Below are 16,430 nucleotides of genomic sequence, written 5' to 3' on the forward strand. Positions count from 1 at the left end.
TTATAAAGTATATATTTTATCAATGGTAAATAGACCTTTAATAGATTATTTACACTTTTTAAAAATATGTATTTATTTATTTGAGATGCAGAGTTACAGACAGAGAGAGGGAGAGACAGAGGCTTTCCATGTGCCGATTCACCCCCCAAGTGGCCACAACAGTAGAAGCAGGACCAATATGAAGCCAGGAGCTTCTTCTGGATTTCCCACATGGGTTCAGGGGCCCAAGCACTTGGGCCATGTTCTACTGCTCTCTCAGGTCATTAACAGAGAGCTGAATTGTGAGAGGAGCAGCTGGGACACCAGCAGGCACCTGGATGGGATGCCAGTACTGCAGGAAGAGGCTTACTACCACGCCAGTGCGCTGGCCCCAGATAGATCTTTAATGATCTTTACAGTATGTTTTGTGGTTATGGTCTGTCCATGTTGTGTTATTGGTAATTTGTATTTTGCTAAACATTTTCAAATACATCATAAAATTTCATATAATCTCCCATTATAATTATTGTCACCATGCACCTGCCTGTGGTTGCATCTCCATTTTCAGTCCTAACACTGCATATGTTTGTTTTCTTTTCTACCAAACCTGAAAATATTTGACCTTCTAGCCCTCATCTCTGTTCTACTCTCTTAGGCCTCACCCGTGCTCATGGCTTCAGCTACCATCTGTGGGCTAAACAGACTCAAACCTTTTTTCTTAAGTTTGCTGGCTTAATTTTGAAGGCACTTCAAAAAGTTAGTGGGAAAATGGAATCAAAATATAAATATATTTTGGTTTTAAGAGAAAAAGAAATCTGGGCCGGCGCTGTGTCACAGCAGGTAAAGCTGCTGCCTGCAGCATCCCAAATGGGTGCCAGTTCGAGACCTGGCTGCTCCACTTCCGATCCAGCTCTCTGCTAGGGCCTGCGAAAGCAGTAGAAGATGCCCCAAGTCCTTGGGCCCCTGCACCCATGTGGAAGACCCAGAAGAAGCTCCTGGTTCCTGGCTTCAGATCAGCGCAGCTCCGGCCATTGCAGCCAACTGGGTAGTGAACCAGCGGATGGAAGAACTCTCTTTCATTCTCTCTGCCTCTCCTCTCTCTGTGTAACTCTGACTTTCAAATAAATAAATAAATCTTAAAAAAAAAAAGAAATCCATGCAGATTTTGGTAACACATAATTTCCATAAACATTTTGAAAGAATCAAACTTCTATCTTTAGCCCTGACCTTGTCCCTGAGCTCTGCAACCACAAAACAATTGCCTCTTCTAAATCTCCATGGACATTTGAAAAGTTATCTTATGGGGCTGGCATTGTGGCATAGCAGGTAAAGCTGCTGCCTACAATGCTGGCATCCTATATGGGTGCTGGTTTGAGTTCCAGTTGCTCCAATTCTTATCCTGCTTCCTGCTAATGGCCTGGGAAAGTAGTGGAAAATGGTCCAAGTCTTTGGGTCTGTGTGGGAGACCCAGACAATCTCCTGGCTCCTGGCTTTGGTTTGGCCCAGCCCTGGCCATTGAGACCATTTGAGGAGTGAACAAGCAGATGGAAGATTCCTCTCTCTCTCTCTCTCTCCCTCTCTCTCTCTTTAACTCTGCCTTTCAAATATATTTTTTAAAAAAAGTTATCTTATGTGTGTTGTACAAAATGGAATTCATTAAACCTCAGCTCCTCTACTCTACCTTATTTCAATGATGTGACCCACATCCATATCAACTGCTGTCTATCTCAGTCTAAACACCTCTTAATTCCTTCCACTCCACTCAACCCTGAGTGTCCTGAAGTATTCTAGATGACTGTGCTGCCTGCTGAATGGGATCCATATATCCCCTTTGTCCTCTTTCCAGTGGATTCTCTTGCTACAGCCTAAGCAATCTTTTTTAAATTTTGAAATAATTTGAGACTTACAGAAAGGTTGCAAATTTGTGAAGAATTCATAGTCCCCAGAGTCTTTAAATATTAACATTTTATAATTTTTTTTATCATGATGTGTTTATCATTCATCTCTCTTTCATGGTCTCTTTCATTCTCATTTATTCTCTTTCTCACTCTCTCCTCCTCTCATGTCTCATGTCTATCTCTTTCCCACCCTTCCCTCTCTCCACATAAGTGCATTTCCCCTAAACCTTCTGAAACTAAGTTGCATACAAGCTGTCCCTGCACTCCTATGTATTCCGGTGTGTAAAGACAATATTCTTTTAGACAATCAGAGCACAATGATCAAAATCCAGAGACTGACATGGACACCGAGGATTGAATCAACAGACCTTTCTCAAACATTCCAAATCCCAGCGATGTCCTTTATAGTAACGATAGAAGTTCTGGCACAAGGCACAGGGGGCCATGTCTCTTTAGAGTTCTTCTACACAGAACAGTCCCTAGTCTTTTTCTACTTCAGTTTTCTTCCAGGATGCAGGGCATTTATTTTGTGGGATATCATCCCAGTTGTGTCTTATGTTTTCCCATGAATGAATTCCTATCACAGCAGAGTCACAGAAAGGACATTATGTTCTCAATGCATTGCATGAGGAGGCATGGGGTGTAGATTCTTTAGAATACTGGTGGTGGTAACTTTGATCACTTGGTTATAGGTCTCTCTACTTAAAGTTAACTATTTTCCCTTTGCAATCAAGAAGCATCTTCTTTGTGGAGGGGTGGACACTGTGGCATAGTGGATTAGGCTGATGTGTGGAGCACCCACTGATTTTTTTAAATATTTATTTATTTGAAAGGCAGAGAGTTACAGAGAAGCAGAGACATAAAGAGAGATAGAAGTCTTTCTTTTGCTGGTTCACTCCCCAAATGGCCACAGCTGCCAAAGCTGGGCCTATCCGAAGCCAGGAGCCAGGAGCTTCCTCCAAGTCGCCCAGGCGGGTTTAGGGGCCCAAGTACTTGGGCCTTCTTCTACTGCCCTTCTAGGCTATAGCAGATAGCTGGATCAGAAGTGGAGTAGCCGGGCCTTAGAACCAGCACTCTTATGGCATGCCAGCACTGCAGGCGGTGGCCCCACACCCACTGATTTGAATCCTGGCTATTCTGCTTCCAATCCAGCTCCCTGGCTGGGAAGCAGCAGATGAACGCTCAGGTACTTGGGTCCCTGCCACCCACATGGGAGACTCGGATGCAGACCTGGCTCCTGGTCTTAGCCAGGCTGAGTCTTGGTTTTTACAGGCATTTTGGGGGTGAATGAGTGGATGGAAGATCTCTCTCTCTCTCTCTCTCTCTTCCCTGCCTTTCAAAATAATAAATAAATAAATAAATATTTTTAAAAATAAATGGAGCAAATATCCTTGTCTTTTTAAAAAAATTTTATTGTTGCAACATACTTTGAGACTATTTGAAAGCCCTGTTTCTTATCAAACTTTAATCCACAAGGTCTCACATTAACTGATATGCTCTGCCTTGAAACTTTCAATGATTTCTCATGCCCTTCTGCTAGGCACTGGAATCTTTATTGGGCAAAGGCCCTGAGTGGTCTGGCCCTTGCTCACCTGGGCAGCCCTCATCTGGAGTGACTTTCCCACTTGCTCTTGACTCAAGTCACACTGGCTGCCCTTGGTCACACACTAATGCATTGGGCATTTTCCCTAGGTAGGACTTTCCTTCAAGCTGCCCCCTCTGCCTGGAAGGTGTACTCAGTTCCTCCTGGCCTGGTTATTTCTGGCTCGACTTAGATATCACCTTCACATGGAAGAATTCCCTGTGTCTTCACACTAAATTAAGTCCTATAACACTTTAAAAAAAATATTTAGCAGCTAGCATTGTGACATAGCGGTTTAAGCCACTACCTATCACACCAGTTTCCCATATGGATGCCAGTTCATGTCCCAGCTGTTGTACTTCCATTCCAGCTCCTTGATGATGGCCTGAGAAAACAGCAGAGGACGGCACAAGTGTTAGGGCCCCTGACACTCCCATGGGAGATCTGGCTGAAGCTCCTGGTTCCCTGCTTCAGCCTGGCCCAACACTGGCCACTGTGGTCTTTTAGGGAGTGAACCAGTGGATGGAAGATAAGTCCCTTTCTCTCTCTCCCTCTAACTCTGACTTTCAAATAAATAAATAAATAAATGTATTTAAAATGTTCGTTTTTCATCTACTTGAAAGATAGAGCAACAGTGAGATCTTTCATCCCCTGCTTCCCTCCCCAAATGCCTACAATAGCTGGATCTGGGCCAGGCTAAAGCCAGGAGCCCAGAACTCAATCTGGGTCTCCCACATGAGTGATGGGGCCCAAGGACTAGTGACATCATCTGCTGCCTCCCAGGATCCATTAGCAGAAAGATGTATCAGAAGTGGAATAGACAAGACTAGAACCAGGCATTCCAACGTGGGATGCAGAAATTCCAAGTGGTGGCTTAACCCTCAGTGCCACAAAACCTGCCCTCTATATACTTTCTCATGGTGGTAGGAGTCACTGTTAGTTGCTTCCTTTCTTTTTTCCCTGAGATAAGAGAACAAGTTACCAAAAAAAGGGATTTAGGGAAAAATTTTATGGACACCCAAAGACCATAATCAAGAGGTCCGCTGCCAACATGCCTTCCTCTCCTGGTCAGGGTGTTGACCTTGACCACATCAGTGTCACAGAGTCTCTGCACAGCCTGAGCTCATGCCGCTACCCTTGACGTCGACAATGATCACAAGTACATATTGTCTTCTGCACGGCAGACTCAGTGCTCAAGGGGAGTTGATGATGGCATAATGGTCAGACTTGTTTCTCCTGGAGGAACTCTTCAGTTCCTGGCTACTTCCAGGGATGCAGTGTCTTGGGCTTCTGGGAGGTGAGTGATTTGTGGATCTTCTTTTTTTCTAAATGGCTGTGGACAATTTTCAGCACTGCCTCTTGGCCTTCAAAGCTTGGCTTCGACTTTGGGAGAGGCAAGAGCTTTCTTCTTCACCTTCGGTGCCATCTTGGTGAAAAGTTCATTAAAGTTTTATCATGAGATTGCAGCAATTTAATCACACATGTGGGCCACACTGATAGTTCTAGTTCTCTTGCTTTCCACCACATCTGCAGTTACTTCTTCCGTCGAAGTCTTGAATCCCTCAAAGTCATCCATGAGGGTTGGAACCAACCCCTTCCAAACTTCTGTTATTGTCGAGAGTCCCACCTCCTCCATGAATCATAAACATTCCTCACGGTTTCTAGAAAGGTAAATCCTTTCCAGAAGGTTTTCAACTTCCTTTTCCAAGATACATCAGAGGAATCGCTTTCTGTGGCAGCTATCGCCTTACAAAATGTATTAAGTAATAAAACTTGAAAGTTAAAGTGACTCCTTGATCCATGGGCTGCAGAGTGGATGCTGTGTCAGTAGGCATGAAAGCAACATTAATCTCATGCGTCTCCATCAGTGCACCTGCTCACCCAAGTGCACTGTCAGTGAGCAGAGGTCCGAATCTTTTTTCCTAAGCAGTTCTCAACAGTAGGCTTAAAATATTCAGCAAACCAGGCTGCAAACAGAAGCGCTGTCATCCAGGCTTTGCCATTCCATTTATGCAGTACAGGCAGAGTGGGTAGAATCCAATTCTTAAGGGCCCTAGGATTTTCAGGATGTAAATGACAAGTGGCTGCAAATTAGTTACCAGTTGCATTAGCCCCTAAAACGAATCAACCTGGCCTTTGGAACTTTGAAGTCAGACATCGACTTCTCCTCTCTAGTTATGAAAGTCCTAGATGGCAGTGTCTTCCAACATAAAGCTATTTCACCTGGTTAGTAAATCTGCAGTTTAGTCCAGCCACCCTCATCAGTGCCCTTAGCTGGGTCTTGGATGGACAACTTGCTGTAGATTCTCCTTCAGCACTAGCTGCTTTCTCTTGAACTCTTATGTTGCAGAGACAGTGTCTCTCCTTCAGCCTTATTACTTAATCTCTGCTAGCTTCAGAATTCTCTTCTGCAGATTCCTTGGCTTTTGGCTTTGTGGAATTGAAGAGAAGTAAAGTCAGGCTCTGGATTAGGCTCTGGCTTAAGAAAATCTTGTGGCTGATTTGATCTTCTCAGACCACTGAGACTTTCTCTGTATCAGTACAAGGCTGCATCACTTGCTTTGCTTTTATAAGGAAAAGACTTATTTTATTTATTTGAAAGGTAGAGTTGGCTGGTGCTGCGGCTTGCTAGGCTAATCCTCCACCTGCAGCGCCGGCACCCCAGGTTCTAGTCCCTGTTGGGGCACCGGATTCTGTCCTGGTTGCTCCTCTTCCAGTCCAGCTCTCTGCTGTGGCCCAGGAGGGCAGTGGAGGATGGCCCAAGTGCTTGGGCCCTGCACCCGCATGGGAGACCAGGAGGAAGCACCTGGCTCCTGGCTTTGGATCAGCACAGTGCGCTGGTCGTGGTGGACATTTGGGGGTTGAACCAACAGAAGGAAGACCTTTCTCTCTGTCTCTCTCTCCCTGTCTAACTCTGCCTGTCAAAAAAAAAAAGAAAAAGAAAAAAAAAAAGAAAGGTAGAGTTACACAGACAGAGGAGCAATGGAGAGAGAGAGAGATCTTCCATCCACTGATTCACTCCCTAGATGGCTACAACAGCCAGGGCAGAGCCAGGAGCCAGGAGCCAGAAGCTTCTGAGTCTCCCACATGGGTGCAGGGGCCTGAGCACTTGAGTCACCATCCATTGCTTTCCTAGGCTCATTAGCAGGAAGTGGACCAGCTGGATCTTGAACCAATGCCCACATGGGATGCTGGTGCTGCAGGTGTCAGCTTTACCTGCTAAGCCACAGGGCTGGCTCACTGTCTTATTGGTCAAGTGTTCACAGGAGCAGCATTTCTAATGTCCTTCATGAATGTTCCTTTTCATCCAAGCCTTGGCTAACTTTCTGGCACAAGAACTCCAGCTTTAGGCCTATCTTGGCTTTTCTTAAAAAAAAAAAAAAAAAAAAGATTTATTTATTCGAAAGTCAGAATTACACAGAGAGAGAAGGAGAGGCAGAGAGACAGAGAGAGGTCTTCCATTCGCTGGTTCACTCTCCAATTGGCCACAATGGCTGCACCTGTGCCAATCCAAAGCCAGGATCCAGGAGCTTTTTCAGGGTCTCTCACACTGGTGCAGGGGCCCAAAGACTTGGGCCATCTTCCACTGCTTTCCCAAGCCATAGCAGAGAGCTGGATCGGAAGTGGAGCAGCCAGGATTCGAACCAGTGCCCATATAGGATGCCGGCACTGCAGGCAGCAGCTTTACCCACTGTGCCACAGCGCAGGCTCTCTATCTTGGCTTTCAACATGCCATCCCCCTAAGCATAATCATTTACAGCTTTTGATTGAAAGTGAAATATGTGTGATTTTCCTCTCACTTGAACACACAGAGGTCATTGTAGGGTTACTAATTGGCCATGTTTCAATATTTTTTATGTCTCAGGCAGTAGGGAGGTCCAAGGAAAGGGGCAGAAATAGAGAAATTTGTTAATTAAGTTCACCTTCCAATGTGGGCATGGTTCCTGGTATCCCACAACAATTACCATAGTAATATTAAAGATCATTGATCCCCTTGCAACAGGCATTTGGCTTAGCAGTTAAGAGGTCACTTGGGATACCCACATCCCATATCGGGGTGTCTGGGTCCAAGTCTCGGCTCTGATCTTGATTCCAGCTTCCAGCCAATGTGTGACCTAGGAGGAAGCACATTGTGCCTTAGGTAGATGAACCTGCCACACATGTGGGAGACCCAAACTGAGTTCCCGGCTCCTGGCTTAGACCTGGCCCAGCTCTGGCCACTAGGGGATATTCAGAAGTGAACCAGTGGATAAGAGGTTGGGAACTCACTCTCTCACTCTCAATTGCAAACAAATAAGGTGATCTTGGATCATTACAGCACATAATCATGAAACAGTTTGAAATATTGGAAAAATTACCCAAATGTGACACAGACAAGAAGGGAGCACATGTCACTGAAAAAATGGTGCCAACCATTTGCTGGATAGAGGGTTGCCATAGGCCTTCAGTCTGTAAAATCCCAATATTAGTGAATGCAATAAAGCAAAGCACAGTAAGACAAGATATGCTTGCATCTCTCATTTCTCTTTTGTGCCTTATTGCATTTACCAGGAACTCCACTGTATGTTTTCTTGTTCCTAATTTTTTAACAATATTTATTTATTTATTGTAAAGGTAGAGTTACAGAGAGGCAGAGGCAGAGGCAGAGAGAGAGAGAGAGAGAGAGAAAGAGAGAGGTCTCCCATCCACTAGTTCACTCCTCAAATGGCTGCAATGGTTGGAACTGGGCCAATCTGAAGCCAGGAGCCAGGAGCTTCTTTCGGGTCTCCCATACAACTGCAGGGGCTCAAGGACTTGGGCCATTTTCTACCACTTTCCCAGGCCACAGCAAAGAGCTGGATCAGAAGAGGAGCAGTTAAGACTAACTGGCACCCATATGGGATGCCGGCACTGTAGGTGACGACTTTCCTTGCTTGTGATGCTGTTGGGAATAGAGTACTGTGGAATGGGTTCCAGCAAGACCAGGATGAAGTTATCAGATTCTTCATGGAAGAGATTGTGGTGAGCAAAGCACAGGTCATGATGGCACAACTCACTCTGGAAAAAGGAGACAAGACAAAGATGGACTTGTAACTCTTCTCAGTGCAATTTATGCTGTTTTCCACAAAATGCTCTTGCCAGGAACAAAGTCTCTCTCGTGCAGACAAATCCAGGTATCTTCTTTTCCTAATTCACTCCTCACCCAAGCAGAATCACGCCCACTGTATGAAATACATGCATGGAACTGGAGAGTTCTTTGGAGTTCCACTAAGGGGACATTTTCAGCTTTGTGCCGGGTCTAGGTCTCCTGACACACCATCCTCAGACACCAGGTCACAGAAGCAGCCATCAGCAGCACGGTGGTCCCCACGTTGCCTGTCATCAGAGCTGTGTGTGGTGCAGGATAACTAAGACACGTGAAAGTCCTTTTGCAGGGTTCCCTTGTAGCTTTCTGGGTAGGCACACTTATAGTTATCAAGCCAGCTCTCTACCACCTCGCTCGACAGCTGGCCTATACTTTTGATGAATTCTCTTAGCTCGCATGTACAGTGGAACGGACTGCTTCCCACTCTGATCGATGCAATCTTCTGGTGGCTCCGGAAGAAAGGAGCTGATGGATGGGAAACTGAATTATGTTCAATGATCAGTAGAGAGAGGCTGCCGAAGGGGCCACACCCAGGGAGGTCCACTGAAGAACTGAAAACAACACGAAATTCTTGCAACATCTCCAGACGGGTGACATCTTTAGGAACGGTCGTTATTCTGTTATTGTGACCTTGGGAGGTAAACATCTGAGAACAGAGACTGTAGGAGCACTGGAAGACAGATTTACATTTAACAAACTTCTAGTCTAAGAGCAATCCACCTTATTTTCATCATTTCTTAGTGAATTTTGGCTAACATCCAATTGTTATAGAGACTTCATGTCCTTGGTAATATGAATTAAGTCCGTAAGTTCCTTTAATTGATTCCTCTGTAAATTAAATGCCTTTAACTCAGTTAAAGTTCCAGAATTTTTTTTTTTTTTTGACAGGCAGAGTGGACAGTGAGAGAGAGAGAGACAGAGAGAAAGGTCTTCCTTTTCCGCTGGTTCACCCCCCAATGGCTGCTGCAGCCAGCGCGCTGTGGCCGGCGCACAGCGCTGATCTGAAGCCAGGAGCCAGGTGCTTCTCCTGGTCTCTCATGCAGGTGCAGGGTCCAAGCACTTGGGCCATCCTCCACTGCACTCCCGGGCCACAGCAGAGAGTTGGACTGGAAGAGGAGCAACCGGGACAGAATCCAGCACCCTGACCGAGACTAGAACGCGGTGTGCTGGCGCCGCAGGCGGAGGATTAGCCAAGGTTCCAGAATTTTTAAAAATTATTTCTGTTAAGAGGTTATTAGAAAAATCCAAACGCGTAAGTGGACAAATTTGGAGTAGACAAAGCATATGGATCATGTGTGTCCCAGACACTGTGAAATTTCAGACGTTCATATTTAACAATATTTTGCAGTTGCTACCTTAGGGAAGACTAAACGTATTACTGAAAAGTTGGTGTATAGACAAGGCCTTAATGGAAGTGTTAGAATAATTAAAATCTCTGAAGTCAAGTTGACCCTGTTCTTTCACCTTTGAAACTAAGAAATACTGTATGGTTGAAGGCCAAACCAACTGGAGGACCCTAAGGAAAGAATTCCAAGTCATTTCAATATTGTTTAAGGTGAACTTTGAAGAAACCTCAGATTCTTTCGAAGTTTTGACAGAACATTTAGGAAATAAAAACTTTCATTGTCATCTAGCACAGTTAGTATTAGAGCTGACACATCTAGCAAAATATGGAATTCCTTTTTGGAGGGGAAAACAATATGCAAACTCTCTGTATTAAAATCTCAAAGCGCCTCAGGCTCCCCACCCACCCACCCGCCAAAGGTCTCCTAAGACCAAGACTGGCAAAATCTTACTGATACTCAAATGAGTGACTGGCTGCACACTTGACTTTCATAACTGGGTTGCACTCAGCCCCAGGAATTTCAGCTGAGACATGTTGCCAAATTGTTTGCATATGGGGAGAGCACCAAATGCATTAAACCAGAGGTCTAAGTGCTTGACATTCATACTAGGGTGGCGAGAAATCTTCCGTAGTTACTGTGGGACACATCCAGGTGTTCCAATTCCTGGTTGTATTTGAACACACTGAAATCAAGACACTGGATTCTGTTGTGAGAAATTATCAAAATCCTCAGCTTTGAGAGTGATAGGACATCCACTACCTGAACAGCTCAGATACAGAGTTTTGTGAAATATCTAAGACCGTGGTTTGCAGAGACAGGTCTTTGGGAACATGCAGTAGGCCTGTTTTTGACATATTAAAGGAAAACTCACTTCCATCAGAGAGCTGGATGCTGACCCCAAGTATTAACATGACAATGATGGCAAGATGGAAGGTGCTAGAAATAGTTTTAGTCCTTTTGTAACACTAGACATTCCTAATGCCCGATGCTGTTCTTCAGAGCACCTTGAATCAGGTCCCTTTTATTAGAGCTGTCTAAAGGTGCCTTAGTTGTCCTGATTTTTTATTTCTTCTATTGCAAAAGAGGACCTGTTACCTCTCATTGGCATTCATGAAGGCTCATTCTGGCCCAAGGACAAGGGGCTGCATCAGGTGGTGACTTTGCCGGCAGAATCCAGGGTGGCACAGGCCATCACATGGCGAGAGGCAGGCGGCCCTTTTTATATATTTTTAATACACTTGGACTTTTAAGGAAAACTCAATTGTGGTTTTCCTTAAAATGTCTCTCTTGTTTTGATGTCAAGGTTATTGGGATACTGGAGTTATAAAAGTTTAGCAGGAATTCTTTCTGAATTATTAGGACAGTTCACCAGTGAGACTTTAAGGCTACAGGTTGCCCTGTGGAAATGTTGTTAATTATAGATCCAATTTCTTTGATAGCTATAAGGCTGTTTTGGTTTTTCTATTTCTTCTTCTGTCAATTTGATCTGTTGTGGTTTTGAGGAAGGTGCCAATTTTGTCTAATTAATCAAACTTAATCTTCAAGGTTTCTTGTGATATTCTTTTAATCTTTTAAATGTTTGTTACAGGATCTATGGACTTCCCTGCTTTTTATTTCTGATAATGGTCATTTGTGTTTGCTAGCTGTTGTACTTTAATCAATCTATCTACCCAGGAGTTTATTAATTTCATTAATCTTGTCCAAGAATTAACCTGCAGCCCTATTTCTCCTCTTCATTAATAGTTTTATATTTCATTGTTTTTTCCTGCTTCTTTCTTTTTACTTTTTGGGGGAGTTTAATCAGCTTTTCTCACTCTAACCTTTTGAGACGCATGCGCACTTACTTCCAGATCATGCTCTTTTCCGACACATAAGCTTAAGTTTATAAACTTGAAGGTTAGTTTTAACTTCCTTCAACCTGTTTTATTATAGTTGTATGCTCTGTATGTGTATGCCTGCTTTTTTATCATTTGTTTAAAAACATTGCCGGAACCGTGGCTCAATAGGCCACCTTGCGGCACCAGCACACCAGGTTCTAGTCCCGGTCTGGGCGCCGGATTCTGTCCCGGTTGCCCCTCTTTCAGGCCAGCTCTCTGCTGTGGCCAGGGAGTGCAGTGGAGGATGGCCCAAGTGCTTGGGCCCTGCACCCCACGGGAGACCAGGATAAGTAAGTACCTGGCTCCTGCCATTGGATCAGAGTGCCGGCTGCGGTGGCCATTGGAGGGTGAACCAACGGCAAAAGGAAGACCTTTCTCTCTGTCTCTCTCTCTCACTATCCACTCTGCCTGTCAAAAAAAAAAAAAAATTAAGATGCAGGTTTTGGGCACAGCAATTAAAATACTGCATGAGATGCACATATCTGATACCAGAGTGCGTGGGTTCAACTCTTGGCTCTGCTTCCAATTCCAGCTCCCTGCTAATGCACACTCTAGGAGGCAACAGGTGATGGCTCAAATGCTTGAGCCCCTGCCTCTCACAAAAGACCCGGACTGAGTTCCCAGCTCCTGGCTTTAGCCTGGACCAGCTCCTGCCATTGTATGCATGTGGGGAGTAAACCAGCAGATGAAAGACCTCTCCCTGTTTCAAGTCTCCCTCGATCTCTGCTGTCTCGTGTTCTCTTTCTCTTTACTTCTCTCTGCCTTTCAAATAAATAAAAATTTTAAAAAGAAATTAAAATATTAGATATATATGATTAATATATTAATATATGCAATGAATAAAAATATTATATCTATATAATAAATTTCCTTTAGAAATTGGTCACTCAGTACCTATTACCTGGGAAACAAAACACTCAGGACAAAGTCATGGGCAAAATAATAAGTCAGCTGAGACGGAGACATCCAGAGGCTGACAGCTAACGCTGAGAAATGGAGAGACTCCCAAGACTGTAGAAGAAAACTGCATTATAGAACGAGGATGAAAGTAACATTGCTGGTAGGCTTGTCTGACATTCACCTTCTAAAGATGAGAAAACTGGTATCCAAAGAACACCCACGGCCTCATGTCACTGTGATAGGAATTTTCCCCCACCATACCATCATTTCAGAAAGCCACCCACCTAATAACTCACGTTAGGGTTTAACTCACGGCTTACCCCACCATCCCAATGGCTATCCATTGCTATATTTCCACCTAAGAAGAACAGAATTCAAAGAGGTTGCTCACTTTCTTCATGGTCACACAGCAAGTAAGAAGCAGAAATACACCTTACGCAAAGTTATTTAGCCTTCACTATCTCCGCTCCTCTGAGTTCACACACTCTGTTGGTTTTGTTTGTTTCTAAAGGAGGAAGAGGACAGTGCAGGCAAGCAATTCGCTATTTGACTGTGGAGAAATACAGTCATTAATCCTTACTACATGGGGGCCAGCATTCTGGTGCAGCAGGTAAAGCCGCTGCCTGTGACACCAGCATCCCATGCAGATGCCGGTTTGTGTCCCAGCTGCTCCACTTCCCATCCAGCTCCCTGATAATACCCTGGGAAAAGCAGCTGAACATGACCTACATATTTAGGCCCTGCCACCTACATGGGAGATCCAGATGAAGTTCCTGGCTTCTGACTTCAACCTGGCCCAGCCCCAGCCTTTGTCGGCATCTGGGCAGTCAACCAGATTTCTGCCCTCTCTTTGTAACTCAGACTTTCAAATAAAAAAATCATTTAAAAATTAAAAAAAAAATCTTTACAACAGAATACCACTTCCTGTTCAAAAGAGATTCAAGTGGCAATGGCTAGGACTCAGAGAATGAACAAACTAATCTAGCCTGAATTCAGCATCCAAGAGTCATGTGAAATTACCCGAAATGGCCACAAGATGTCACTATTTTACACCACTTCTGAAAACTCAAGCGTGGAGCATTTCAGATCATTTGGACAGAGATTTATTACTGGTAACTGAGAGCAGTTCAGTCATTTCTCCTGTGTTCGGGGAACAGCCCGTGTTCTCTGAAATCAGCCTCAAGAGACGTTTCAAGTAAGGCTGACACCCTGAAGGTGCTACACCTAAAAAACGTTAACCAGAAGTCGCTGCCCACCCGTCTCCCAGGCCAAAACAAAGCAGGTCTGACGCCTCTCACTTCTCCCCTACCCTGCCCTTTGCAAAGCTTCCCTCGGCAGGCACTTTCTGGTAATTCGACCACCCTTCCCACCTTGGATCTACAGGAAACAGTGATTTAGCAGTACCCCCAACCACCCTATTGGGGTTCAATGGTGCTGGCTAATTGAAATCTGCCTCACCCTTTCCCTTACCAAGACCAAAGTACTGAATTTTTGTGTGCATTTACTGTTTAATTCAGGGCTGTCTTATGTCTATTTTTGTAAAGTGGTATTGCTATCCAGTGTGTAAATCAAGTCTTTAAAAAAGTTTTAAAACACCAAAAACTATGTTAACCAGGAATAAGCATTACATTTATTTTAAATACTCCATTCGTATGAAATCTACTAGTAGGTTCAAAATATACCTGTAGGTTACTGATATTTAAAGGCACAAACAAGTTTGGAGAGTTGATGTATTTTATTAGTGCTATCTACTGAGATTCCTTTCATCAATATTTTTATTACACCTTGATAAATAATCTTTCACAAATAGCAATTCAAGTTTGATGAGCTTGTGAAGGAAACAGGCTTTAGTTGCTTGGTAGGCTTTGGGGAGATCATTCAACTTTCTGGACCAAAAGAGTTGTTTTGCTGTGAAGGTCCATCCTACTGTCCAAACAGTCACTTACTTGGCAGCAGCGCGTTCGATGGTTCAAAGAAGTAGCCTCCATCTCCACACTGTGATGGGTTGTGAGATACGCCCACGAAATTTTTTACTACTTGTTTGCAACGGATTTACCTTTTTAAAATTAAAATTGGGGAGGAAGGCTGGCACTTGGCACGGTAGTTAACACACTGCCTGAGATGCTCATATTCTGTATCTGGGTGCCAAGAGTCCAGCCCCAGCTCAGTTCCTGAATGCTGCTCCCCTGCTAACGTGAACCCTGGAAAGCAGCAAGTACCTGGGTCCCTGCCACTCATGTGCAAGACCAAAGATCGAGTTCTTGTCTCCTGACTTTGGCTCCAGCCAGGCCAGAGCCCGCTGGGGGGTATTTGGGAAGTGAACCTGTGGATGACAGGTCTATTTCTGTCTCTGCCACTTGCAAAGCAAATAAATAACTTTTAAAATATTAAATTAGTAGGCCATGCTCAAGCTGTCACTAGCTTTTCTTTCTCGGTATGCTCTCTGGAGCAGAAAGAAAGGAGCAGAAGATTCATGATATGAGGACACGCTCGCACTGTAGAGTGGAAAATTAAAATTCCAAATGCTACAAGAAGTATCAGGCTTTTTTAAAACACCTGTACATAAATCACAATTAGAAACATCACGAGGCTGGTTGTGGCATAGCAGGTAAAGCATCTACCTGCTATGTTGCCATCTCATATAGATGCTGGTTCATGATTTGGCTATTCCACTTCAGATCCAACTACCAGCTAATGGCCTGGGAAATCAGCAAAGAATGGCCCAAGTGCTTGGGTCCATGCACCCACATGGGAGACCCAGAAGAAGCTCCTGGCTCCTTGCTTCAGCCTGGTCCAGCCCTGGCCATTGCAGCCATTTGGGGAGTGAATCAGCACTCTCTCTGTGTAACTCTTTCAAATAAATAAATGAATTTTTTTTAAAAAAATAATATCAAAACCCAAAGCAAAGCTACAAAACACAAACTGGACAGAGGCTGGAGTAAGGAGTAGGTGTGCCGTGCCCCAGGCTCCTTCAGCACCCTCTACTGGTGGGCACTGGTCCTGCTGAAAGGTGGGAGGGGGCGTGGCCTGTAACAGAGGCAGAGGTAGCTGGGGCCTCTGGGGCTCCCTGGGACCCACGGGGGCACTGCACCACAAGCCACAATGGCCAGGTTGCCAACCAACAGCATCAGACCGGGCCCCTCCCTTTGAAATCCAAAGGAGACCAAGAAGATGGTGGGTCGCACCAATATGCAGAAACATGTGCTGGGAATTGGAAGTGGGTCAGCAGTTGTCCATGTTAAGAGTGAAACAGGGCTGGAGCCACAGCTCAGTAGGCTAATCCTCTGCCTTTCGGCGCCGGCACACCGGGTTCTAGTCCCGGTCGGGGCACCGGATTCTGTCCCGGTTGCCCTTCTTCCAGGCCAGCTCTCTGCTGTGGCCAGCGAGTGCAGTGGAGGATGGACCAAGTACTTGGGCCCTGCACCCCATAGGAGACCAGGAGAAGCACCTGGCTCCTGCCTTCGGATAGGCGCGGTGCGCCGGCCGCAGTGCACCGGCCGTGGCGGCCATTGGAGGGTGAACCAACGGCAAAAAGGAAGACCTTTCTCTCTGTCTCTCTCTCTCACTGTCCACTCTGCCTGTTAAAAAAAAAAAAAAAAAAAAAAAAAAAAAAAAAGAGTGAAACAGGAGAATTCTGCACCTTGTCGATTTTCTCACTTCCTCCCAGGAGGGGCAGCTCGTCCTGCAGGGTGGCCTACCCCTCAGTGACCCAACACTGACCTC

The 16,430-nt window shown here is 44.9% G+C and overlaps 1 protein-coding gene and 1 pseudogene across 1 annotated transcript in view; both read right to left on the bottom strand.

Moving 5' to 3' along the window:
- The window catches only part of MBOAT1 (membrane bound O-acyltransferase domain containing 1), a 273,642-nt gene that overhangs the window by 128,256 nt on the left and 128,956 nt on the right, over window positions 1–16,430 (bottom strand). The window lies entirely within an intron of this gene.
- LOC100353855 (toll-like receptor 1) lies at window positions 6,846–14,695 on the bottom strand (annotated as a pseudogene).

Source organism: Oryctolagus cuniculus, chromosome 5 (genome assembly GCF_964237555.1).
Source record: "Oryctolagus cuniculus chromosome 5, mOryCun1.1, whole genome shotgun sequence".
Taxonomy (NCBI): domain Eukaryota; kingdom Metazoa; phylum Chordata; class Mammalia; order Lagomorpha; family Leporidae; genus Oryctolagus; species Oryctolagus cuniculus.